The sequence below is a fragment of the Camellia sinensis genome, chromosome 14, assembly GCF_055761805.1.
Source record: "Camellia sinensis isolate YWXY chromosome 14, ASM5576180v1, whole genome shotgun sequence".
NCBI lineage: Eukaryota > Viridiplantae > Streptophyta > Magnoliopsida > Ericales > Theaceae > Camellia > Camellia sinensis.
This window is the reverse complement of record NC_138974.1, coordinates 135445187-135457643: the sequence shown is the minus strand read 5'-3', so window position 1 is coordinate 135457643 and position 12457 is coordinate 135445187. Positions and strand designations below refer to the sequence as shown.

Genomic DNA, 12457 nt, shown 5'->3' with positions numbered 1-12457 from the left:
ACCATGTGGCCTACCTTGCCACACCTGTAACAAGCACCTAAAATTTTATAACAAACCCCTTTGTGTTTCTTACCACATTCAGAACAGGGCGGTATGGAACCACTTCCCTGACTGGAACTGGTGGTTGACCTTGAGTTTTGCTTTTTGTTCAGTGGGTTGTTTCTACCTTTCTTGAATTTAAAACCCTGTTTCTTCTTGCGCCACTTAGTTGCGGGTGAGTCAGTCTGTTTCAGTGCTTCAATATTTGCTTCGGCCATAATGGCTCGGTCAAGAACATCCACATATTTCAGTAATTTCAGTACATTGATCCTGTCAAGGATTTCTACATTGAGGCCGCCTTTAAACTTCCTGGCCTTCTTGTAATCGGTGTCCACCATTTGCGGTGCATATTTAGCAAGTTTGGTGAACTTTGTTTCATACTCTCCTATGGACATGGCGCCTTGTTTCAGTTGTTCGAACTCGGTCACCTTTCTGTCCCTGACACACTATGGGAAGTACTTTTCAAAGAAGGACTCCTTAAATTGAGCCCAGGTCATGACAGTATCTGTATCACGGATCAACATCCACCACCTTCTAGTTTCTTCTTGTAAGGTGAAGGTAGCTAGCAACACCTTGTGTGCTTCAGAACATGGAAAAACTTCAAATAACTTTTCAGTCTCAAGAACCTAAGCTTCAGCTTTTAGCGGTTCGAGGCCTCCCTGAAAGGATGGCGGTTTCATCTTACTAAATTTCTGTGTCAGAGCTATGAAATCATCATTCATAGGTGGCTCTGGTTGTACTGGAGGAGGTGGGGGTTATTGGTTCTGTTGTTGCTCCAGTCTCTGAGTTAGTAGTTCCACCATTCTCTCCAACCTTGCCATTCTTGCCTCAGAGGATTTAGTTTCATCAACATTTCTTGCGTTGTCCATCTCACTATAGGCAGTTATAACAATTATAAACATAGGCAGTTGCATACTTAGACAAATTATCACATTAACAGTTATATTCATGTCTTAGCCACACACACTTATCATGCTCATGTAATGCCCTAATCACTTTACTAGGACATCTTATAGCTCATTTGGACATGTGTGTGCAGTATAACTCGTGATTTAAGTATCACTCTGATACCACTCTGTCACGACCCAAACCCGCCCCTATGGGTTTAGCACCATAACCGGCTAGTAATCCGAGATTACCAAAGGCCTGCTTAACAGTCAAACAATAATACAGAGTACAGGGGCATGGCGGAAGCCAAAACAGTAAATAGACAATGTCCAATGAACTGTGACAGTCTGTATGCAAAAAGACTTTTCATATAGATTCACATTCTGAAACAAAACAGTATGTACGATATATACAATCATTCAATACAGGGACTTAATCCCTACTAGAACAGTACAGTATAGTAACATTTAGTCTATACAGATCATAAACAAAAAGGAGAAATCTAAAACTCCCCAAGCAGCCTCAGCTTGAACAGATCAGGAACCTTGAAGTGAGACACAAAGGTTGGCTTGACAAAACTAGAGATTACCCTGATGCTTCTAGCAACGGGTCGGTGCCTGTACACCCACATATATATATGAGCAGTGAGCTAAAGCCCAGTGAATAACATAATGCGTAAAGAGGTTAAGAATGAATGTCCTTTCAGTATTGAAAACAGTCAATTGATTCAGTGTATCAGTCATTCAGTCATAACCGTCATATGTGGTACATCCGTTAGCAGAACAGTACAGTAAAGAGTAGGTTTTGAAAGACCGAACAGTCAATGATGGCCATCAGTAATGGTTCCAAACATGGGAACCGACAGAGATCTCTGTAACAGTAGCAGTAACAATAACAGTAGTTGCTAAGGATGCCACAATACAGTTCAGAATAGAGAACAAACATTCATTCAGTTAACAGTAAATAGTTTAGAAAACAGTTCAGTTAATCATTCAGAAAATATTCATTTTCGAACATATCTTTACAACATTGTTACTCACAGAGTTCTGGGCTACAGATAAGCTAGAGTGCGTCTCTAGATGCCAACCCTACACAGTTACAAAATGAACACACACTAAGCTACACAGTTAGGAAAAATAGTAACTTAATCCCTATTTTGACTCGGTACGGTTCTACATCAATATCCTTATTAAGATGTCTTAAACTAGGCCTAAGAATGCCTAGAATGGAATGAGGATGCAATGATGCACTTTAAAAACATTTTCAGGATTTTCAGAAAACAGAGGTCCCGCTTGAGCGTTACTTACCCCGCTCGTGGGGATAGGCAAACAAAATACTCCGCTCAAGCGCGAGTTACCTGCTCGAGCGGATTGTAAAACATGCAAAAAGTACTGGATATGTGAAAATCACGCTCGATTGGGCGCTCGATACCCGCTCGAGCGTGTGACACAAGTCCTCGCTCGAGCGTCCAATACCCCGCTCGAGCGGACTGTAAAACAGATGAAAGTACTGGGAACACGATTTTCCCGCTCGAGCGCCAATAACCCCGCTCGAGCGGAAGTCCAAATTCTGGAAATTCCAGATTCGAACCTCAAACTCAAAACCAAGTTTTAAAACACCAAATTCGATCCTCTTGGGCCAATTTTCTGGAAAACTCTTCAAAACCCATAATATAACATGTTTCAAAGGTCAATTTGAGAAATCAAAGCCCAAGGGTAGTTCAATTAAACACAATTTCAAACCAATTTTCATGAACATAACTCAAACATGACATGCATGAGTTTAAACCAATTTTCAAAGCTTCAATTACATGCTCTAATGAGCCTCAACTTCCAAAAACAAGATGAAAACATGGACTATAACAATAATATGAACTTGTATATACCAAATTCCACGTAATCAACCTCAAAATGCAACAATGTAGACATGTATGCATGATATATGCTACAATTCAACATATAGAACCAATTCTAGACTCAGCTCTTCAATTGAGAATGAACCATGCAAGAACTAACTTAAATACATCAATGAGAGGTTGAATATCCTACCTTGGGTCCTCAATCACAAGACTAGAAGCTCAATTTGGCAAATTCTCTAACAATTCTTCCAATTTCCAAGCAAACCATCAAGTTGAACTCAATTCTCTCACTCTCTCTCACTCTTGGTCAGCTATAGCAAGAAGAAGGCTGATGCAATGTTATGAAATAAAGGCTCAATATGTTTTATATGAAGTGGCCACTAGGTGGTAGTTTGGTAATTAGGCTAACTATTACAATTTATCCTTATTTAATCTAATTAAATCACACCAAGTCACATTTCAATTAAATACACCATAAAATCACATAAATTATGATTAACACATATCACTAATCAATTTCAGATTCGGCCGCCGATAAGGCCTTCAATTTGCAGTTTAAAGCATAAAACATGAACAGATAATTTAACAGTCAACAGATAGATATGCATTCAAACTAGCACAATCAATCAATCAGTTTAATGATTTCAGTTAATTCAGTTAATTATCATAATCAGTCTCAGTTTAGCAGTAATCAATGGTTTATCAGTAATCAGTGGTAAGGGTCGTCACACAAGGGGCACGCCACTGTTATTACAGAACTACACAAAGTTTGATGGGTCTAGCATTTAATACTGACATTTTAAATAACTAAAGTTTGATTATTTTTATCTGAAACTCTTCTGATAGTCGCCCTTCAAGAAATGAGTCCTAATATCTTTGTTCAACGAATCCATAAATTGCTGGTGGGTTTGATATGATCTCAGGATTGGACTTGTTTTTACGTATGTACTTGGTAAGTTCTTTCTTGAATGTCCTTTATTTTGAACAAATTGAAGATAACACATTCTTCTTACTTCTTTCATCCACTTTGTATGTTAACTGAGTAGTGAAAAAAATATGATGTTATAAAATTCAAATTTTGATTACACTTAAATACAAGTTTAAGTGTCTTACTTACCTCCACACAATTCCATACATTACAACAAAACTGACTTTTTACGGCACCACATCAACGGCATACAATAAATACACGCCGTAATTTCTCACTTTTACGACTTGCTTTTTTTGCACGTCATAAATATTTTTCCAACCACGACATACTATTGCGTAGGCTGTGAATGGTAACAATGATGATTTTTTTACAGCTTGCAATACACGCCGTAAATAATAAAACTTTTTACGACGTGCATATGGTGTGCCGTTAATACATTAATTATACACGACGCACATACGCTAGCCGTGAAAAGTGAATACTTTTCACGACGCACACCACGCCCATCGTTAAAAGTATTACACTTTTTACGACGCACACATCACTTGTCATTAAAAGTATTGCCTTTTCACAACGTACAATGCATGTCGTGAATTGTATGATAAAAATAAATAAATAAATAAATTAATTAATTAATTAATAAAAGAAGCGCTAAAATGAAATTTTGGGTGCCAATTTGATGATGATGAAGGCCAAATCAATTGCTAGGCTGATCATCTCATCTCATATCTTCTCTTCGATTGCTAGGGTTACTGAACCAATTGACTACTAGGTTTGCTTCTTCTTCCCTTCTCTCTCTCTCTCTCTCTCTTCTGAATCTTTGAAACTATTTTCCGAATCTTTGAAGCTATCTAATATCTATTTATGTTTTTCTCACATAGCCCTAAAGTTGTTCAACATCAATCGGTTTAGGGTGAACGAAAGTTGCGACTCTTATTTTTTAACAGAGCTTCGATTCTTCTTCTTCTTCAACATAGCTTTGACTTGTAACCCTAACAGGTTAGTTTTGACGTTTCTTCTTCTTTTTCTTCTTCATTATCCTTCTATGTTCTTCGATTCTTCTTTTCGGGTTTGAAATTCAAAGTTTTTATGCGAGTATTCTCGCAGTTTGGCCTTAAAACCCAAAATCAAGTGCAATTTATATACTTGTAATTGGAAAATACTGCTACAAAGTTCGGTTTTCATTATTTATTTATTATTATTGTCATTATTGAGTTTAAGCATGTGTTGTTGATGAATTTCACTTATCTTTCTGCATTTTTCTCGTTTTATTTTTTTAATCTAACATTGTGATATGAATTACTTTTGACAAATTTGGTCAGATTTGTTAAGTTGATCCCAGTCCTCCTGAGGAAGATGGCTCAAAAGAATGCCCTTGTTTGGAAATTGCCTAGTGTTGAAAATCTTGGTTGCACAACCGTGATTTGTTCTCAGCTTCACTCTTCATCTCAATTGATGAAATCTAAGGAAGCTAGTTACAAGGGTTTTGATTTTTCTAACTTTTCTTTTTCAATTTTGTGGCTGAGAATCTGTAATCTAATGATGAATTATGTGTTAATGGGAGCTAGTTACAAGGGTTTTGATTTTGGTGGATAATTTGTAAATCTAATGATGAATTGTGTGTTCACAGAGTACAAGACCTGAATGCCTAGGAGTGGAGACTTTCTGCTCGTTTCCTTTCTTGTGAGCTTCTCTCTCTCTCTCTCTCTCTCTACTTTAGTTTTTTTTTTTTTTTTGCAATTTGTGAGTTATATAAATTGTGATATCTTCTGTTAGTGGAACCAAAATGGATGCTCTGTATCGTCTACAAACAATAGCGACTCTAAAAATCCTAAATCAGATGATCCAAAATCTCAAAATGAGCAATCTGTTAAAAGGGATTTGTATTTGAGATGATACTATCATCATTTCTTCGCAAATTTTTTAAGTACCCACTCTAATTTATTCTAAACTTTGAGTAGGGTTGACTGGACATAAAAATAAAAATGGTATTCAATTATAACTTATGTTTTTAAGTGTATTTCTTAAGACTGGTTTTTTTAAGTGTTTGAAATAAAGGTTGCCATTTTAATCATATGATATCATTTGAAAACTCCAGTTGCATGCTTTAATTGAAGCTTCTCTGTTATGGTTGCTCATTACATTGGATCCCTGGTGTGTTGTTTGCTCCATTCTTACCTTTTTTATTGAGCTTGTTGCTCCATTCTTACCTGATACTGTTTTTATTCTCCATAAGGCTGTTGTCTTATTATCCTTAATCCCCCAAGCTCGTTCATGAATATTTGAAAACCAAATACCAGTTTATGGCCTGGTGTTTTGTATATTGTAACAATTACCAAATGGACGTTACCACCTATCTATAATTCAGTTTGGCATTTTCTACTATTATTGAGTCATTAAGACATTCTGATAGATGAAAGTTCTAATTACTGAGAATATCCATTTTGCCTATTTTTGTCTGTCAATTTGCCGAGTTGATGAGCTGTTATGATCTACTGTTGGGCTACTACGCTACGCTACTGCTAGTCTGGCCTCTGCTATGTTGTGTTGCTACTGTAAGTTCTGGCTGCAAGTGGGCTGTCACTTTAGGATGTTGTGCTAGGCTATGGTCTGTTGATCTGTTAGAATGCTAAGGTCCACTAGAATGTTATGATTGAATCTGTTGGTCTGATGGTGGATGGCTGGTGGTCTGCTGGGTAGAATCTGTTAGTCTAATAGTGGATGGCTGGTGGTCTGCTGGTTAGAATCTGGCTGCAAGTTCTGGGTTGGGCTTCTAGTATGCTAAGGTGAGCTTGCTGCTAGGATGCAAGCCAAGTCCTGTGTGTGATCTGACCCAATCTGTTGTGGTTCTACTTCTGTGTGAGCTAAGCTAAGGTTTAAGTAGGCACTATGAATTGGTTTTGGCTAAGGTTCAAGTATGCTAAGACTTTGAGCTGTTATTGCTTCGGGTTAAGACTCAGATGAAGCTGGTATGGTTGTGATGAGACTGTGGATGCAAGTTCCAAGGAAAGGGAGGTGTGTTGCTTGGCTGAGCCTTGTTGCTGCTTATGGTGATGAGATGCATTGGTGGTCCCAGTTATGCTGTTATGCTGGTATGTCTGTTATGCTGGTCCCAGTTATGCTTAGGCTGTTGGTAGCTGGTATGTCTGTTATGCTAGTCTTAGTTACTTATGTTGTATTATTAGTGGTGATGAGATACTGCTAGCACAAATTTGCATTACCAAACCTGAACTCAGCCACAGAAAAGGCAATGCACGAGTGTATCTGCTGACAATGGGACTGTTTCCACTCCCTCAACTGAGATCTTACGAGAGAAAAATCTGGAAGAGAAAAGTATTGAAAATAAGCGCAACATAAAAATGCAGTACATACCCAAGGTTAAAAAAGAACTTAATTTGCCTCGTCGGTCTTCAAAACGACTAGAGGAGCTCAAACTCAAGACGGTGGCCAACTGTGTGTTAAGCGAACAAGCTCATGGAGCTGTAGCTGGAAAGTCTGGTGAAACTGAAGTCAAACCATTGCAGATGATTTCATCGGAGATTACAGATCATGATTTGAGAGGCACAGAACTATCAGACATTAACGAGAAGCCTTTGGAGGACCAAGCTGTTCCAGAAGATCAACCAGCAAGGCCAGAAACTGAGATGAAAGACCAGGAAAATCTAGGATCTGAAGTCAATCCATCTGGGGATTCCTGGTCTGATCTGTGCCTAGAATTCGCATTTAAGACACTTACAGGGGCACTAGCTGTTGAAAATAATGTTACAACAACTCAAGGTTATTTCTAGGAACAAGTCAACACCTCTCGTGCTCAAACTGATGGTAGCTTAGCACTACCAGAGTTCGGCATGCCCTATTTACCCAACTTTTTCCAAAGCAATATTTCACCGGGTTTTGATGCGCTGGGGGGGGGGGAGCCTATATCTGTACCTCAGTTGCCAATGAATCCTACGTATGTGCTTCCTGGACAACCTAACTTGGGAGGAAACAATGAACACCAACCAAGAGTGGACTCATGAAAGATAAGCTAGCTGGTATATCTAAAGGTTATGGTGATGTTCTACGTAAGTTATAATTATAACTTATGTTTTTGTTGTTTACTAAACATGTTTACGTGGCTGCTAATGTGTTCCATTTAATTTTATGTAATTGAAGGTTGTTGTCAGATGTGGAGTAAGATTGAAAAATGGATTGCCACTCTTGAGTTTGACTATGATAGGAAATCAATGGGAGTTATAGTGAGTTCCAACTCAGGAAGAAAGTCATTGCTTGCAAAGGTGCATACACTACCTTTTCCCTCCCTTACTGTTCTTTTATTCAGCCACATGGAGTTTTATAGTTTTTAATTCGATATATTGTCACGCAGGAGAAACTGATTTTCTGATATGAATTGCAAAACTATAAAATGTGGCTCCACTATTTTAATCGTTGTTTCAATTTCTTTCATCTCTTTGCTAGTATTTTTTGCTACCACAATTTGCGTGGATAGATTGTGAACAAATTTACTTGGAACTTTAATGGGAAAGAGTGTGATGAATGAGTGCTCAATGAACAAATAGAAAAAGGATTGATGGACCATGGGATCTTGCTACAATTTCTACACTTCTAACACTGATCTGGAAGCACTATGTTAGATATAGAGAAAATATTTTTTGGTTGAAAAGTTCATATCTAATTTATAAAATGTACAAAATGAAAACGAGATGTCACGACCCCATTCCACCCTTAGTAGAATGGTGTCGTGATGGCCAGTAATCCGAGATTACCAAAGGCTAACTTACAAAGATTCACACACAATCAAGGTATACATATGGGGCTTACATGTACGGAAGCAATAAATTTAAATCTAAGTAGTCCATAAGAGTCATGCATAGATCAAATGAAATGTCATACATCTTAACATGGTTTTACATCTTGCATACAAAATAAAATACATCTTATATCTTGATCAAAAGGCTTCTCAAGCCGAAATATATAAAAGACGTGAATTACAAGCTAAGAAGCATAATCTTTAAGATGCTAACAAAACATGAATCCAAAACATCTTGCAAATAATATCTTAGGCATCACCGCCTTCTTGCTCGTCACCTACATATATATAAAGGGGAGGGTGAGCTTGGATACTCAGTGAATGATATAAGTAATAAAGGTTTGAATGAATGATATCCGAGATCTTTATCAAAAAAATACATATCATAGCTTGTAACAAAACATGGGATGAATCAAGTTCATCAATCAAATTCTTTCAAAGCTTCTTAGGATGCTTAATAACTTTTACATAATACAAAGGATGACATTCCTGACAAAACAAAGGAATAATCGACCCGGAATCGGTTAGACAAACCCACCCGTACAAGACCGTCGGTGGTACCATCCGTACATGACCGTCGATGGCAAGAGATATCTCAAACATAGGTGCTACATAGGCTTAATGTCCCCTAGCACGAAAGGACCTTCCAAGAATGTCATAAAAACAAAGATAATACTTGATGCAAAACTAATGGATAATCATTCATACTTGAACAAATACTTTTCCAAAACATAACAAAGCAAAGCTTTTATCAAAACATTGTAACATAGCTTTATCAAAAATATCACTCACTTAGCTCTTCGGATGTAGGGATTAAGGCAAGGATCCAAGACCTACAAACACATAATAAAAGTCCACTGAATGCACTTCAAGAAGACAAGAAAGAATGCTCAAAGATGGTTATGAAATGCACTTTCAAAACAAGCCTTACATGAGGGAAAAGATCCCGGCATTTCTTTCCAAAACCAAGTCAAGACAAAGCAAAACATGTGCTGGGAGTTAAAACAGTATTTTTCTTCTAGAGAAAACATGATGGGTACCAACCAGGTCTTGAAATGGATGCACAGAGATGATCTAGGCAAAAATGGCCTAGCTGGGTGAACTCAGGGGGTCTTGGCCGAGGTGTGGTCTCCTAGGCCTAGGTGTGCGGCTACCTGCCGAGATGTTACAAGGTGCCGGCAAGGGTGTACCAAGGTTGGCCTAGATGTGCATGCAAGATAGACTAAGGTGCAAGTAATCATGCAAGGTAGGCCAAGGTGAGATACGATGCTTGGCCTAGGTGTGGGATCTAGGCAAGAGTGGTCTCGGTGGTCACACTTAGGGAAATTAAGTCTGGAAATCTGAGTTTCCTCTTGAAGAACATGAAGAACATAAACATGAAGAACATGAATGCTAAAATCATAACTTTTATTCCAAAATCTGAGATTTCATGAGATGAGTTCAAAAATATGGACGTGGGTACCCATACTTGAAGATTTCATAAAAATAAACACAAAAACATAGGACTTGGCATAAACTTTCGGGTCAAAACATGGTTTTCTTTCAAGAACACAAGAACATCACTTTCTATTTCTAAAACCAAACTTTAAATCAATGCATGGCTCATGAATCATGCTAGATCATGCAATGTGATCATATCAATGTAAAGAACAACAAGAGTGGATCAAGAATCTAACCTCAAAATATGGATCAAACGGTTCAAGGTGTGAAGATCAAGCTTGGAAATCTAGTTCTCTCCCTAAGAACTCCTTCTTCCTTTTTCCTAGAGCTTCTCTCTCTTCTAGGGCAAAGATATGGTAATGACATGTTTTTTCTACTGCCAGCTGACTTAACCCTCTGTTGGGACACGTGACAACGTCTGGTTGGATCTCCTAAAAAAGTTGCCAGAATGACAAGTCAAGAGTATGACAAAGTGTATATAACAAGTAAGGTGGCATGGGCACTCTCACAAGGCAATGATCTCGGATTAGGACATAGGCTTCGGACAAGAAGGTTTCAATGATCTCGGCTAGGAAGGATAACACTTGACCTAGGTGTGCCACACCTTGGCCTAGATGTGCCACACCTCGGCCTAGATGGCCTAGATCATACCAGTCCCGGAATAAAAGGTTGCTAGGTTCAAGGATCTATGACGCCTAGATGATTAACATCTTGGCCTAGATTATACACACCTTGGCCTAGGTGATGCACATCTCGGCTAATATGCCTAGGTGACGATGAAGGTCAACCAAGGTAGTTCCAAGATGGTCCTAGGTGTTGGCGCTCAACGACCTAGGTGTAAGAGGTTCAAAGGTGTGACATAGGCTTGAGATGACCTAGGCTTAAGGCAACACCAAGCAAGGAACAAAGCATGCATACAATACTTAGGCAAAACATGATAACATCAAGACAAGACAATGACCTTTAACTAGGCAAAACAAGTCAAAGTCTATAAATGCAAGCTTAACAAGACAAAATCATGCAAATGCACATGAACGTGGCTAAGACAAGAATAAGGGTTATTACACTAGAAGAAGGTGAATATTGGCCCTGGGGTGGGAAAGTAAACGTGTATGGCATGTAGATGATTTTGGTTGAAAAATTCATATCTAACGCATTAAAGTGAACATTGATTTTGGTTTTGATTCTTTTGAGAGTTGTAGTAGATTGTTGATATCTATCTTATACCTCAAACACCACTAGCTTGTGGCATTACTATTATTACTTCCTTTTAGTCTAGTATATAAATTAATGTATTAAATCAATATTCAATTATTGAACACAAGAATGACTGAGTAAAGCAGAGAAATATTTCAGTGAAGGGACTATCTAGTTTTAATTAATTCATTCAGCAGATTTTAGATTAGTAACACATTTTCAGCAGATTTTAGATTAGTAGAAGCCAAAGGATTGGGTCAATAAAAATACTTTGGACTTTTTAGGTTCTGAAATTAACAGAAACATGGAATAATGAGTTTACTTTCATTCCCAATTTCAGAATTTGCATAACCTAACTAGAATTTTTATCTATAGGCCATACACCATCTTCTGTCCAGATTTGACACACTTTTAGGAAAATGAGCATTTTTCTCAATCTACCCAATAACTTTTGCTCAAATAAATTTTGTTAGAAAGAGAACGAAAAATGTTAAGTTTTGACATAAGAACCAACCTAAGATGATTTTTCAAAATGACATTGTTTTTATGGGGCCATTGAATTATCTTATTAATTTTGGAAATATTTTGTTGATGTTTTAAAATTTCTTGATCGTTTCTTAATATCTCAAGAAATATTTTTGTCTCTGAGTTGTTGGTTTTCGTACTTATGTGAAGTTTCTTTTGTCATGCAGACAAGAAATGCAATAGGGTTAGTTGCTTCAGCTATTACTGCGGGTTTAGGTGCCTTAACACATACATTAGGCACTCTCGTCCCTGTGATAGGAGCAAGTGAATTTGCTACAGCTACAGCTGCAACTGCTATAGGAACTATTGTTGGTAGTTTTAAATAATCCCTTAATAGTTGTCGATGTGTTTAGAAAGTTAGATATGCATAGTTTTGGATGGTTTAAACTTTTTGTACAGTTTAGGACTTAAGGATATAGTTTTCGAATGTTTGGAATGTAGACAATTGTTGAATGTTTATAATTTATGGATATAGTTTCTTTTTGATGTTTCAAATAATATTTTGGTGGTTGATTGATATTTTGTGATACTTGTTTGTAATATTTGTTAGATTGTACAAAATTGGTCAAATAGAACCTGTTGAATTTTAAAATAAATATAATAATAAAAAAAACTGCATATTTTATGGCAAGCATAATAAGTCATTGTATTACATATTTTACGGTGCGCAATCAACGTCATTATTTGTCTCACCAATTAACGGCGTGCAAAAGTAGTCATAGAAAAAGTAACAACGACGCACAAAATCTGCCGTTAAATAATTTTTAAC

General features: G+C 37.3%; 1 pseudogene across 1 annotated transcript; it reads left to right on the top strand.

Annotated features, from left to right (window-relative positions):
• Positions 1 to 6687: 6687 nt before the first annotated feature.
• On the top strand, positions 6688 to 12190 carry LOC145807317 (uncharacterized; annotated as a pseudogene). Its single transcript, XR_014350317.1, has 4 exons — positions 6688 to 6849; positions 6953 to 7780; positions 7872 to 7993; positions 11856 to 12190. The product of XR_014350317.1 is annotated as an uncharacterized LOC145807317 (transcript).
• The last annotated feature ends 267 nt before the right edge of the window (positions 12191 to 12457 follow it).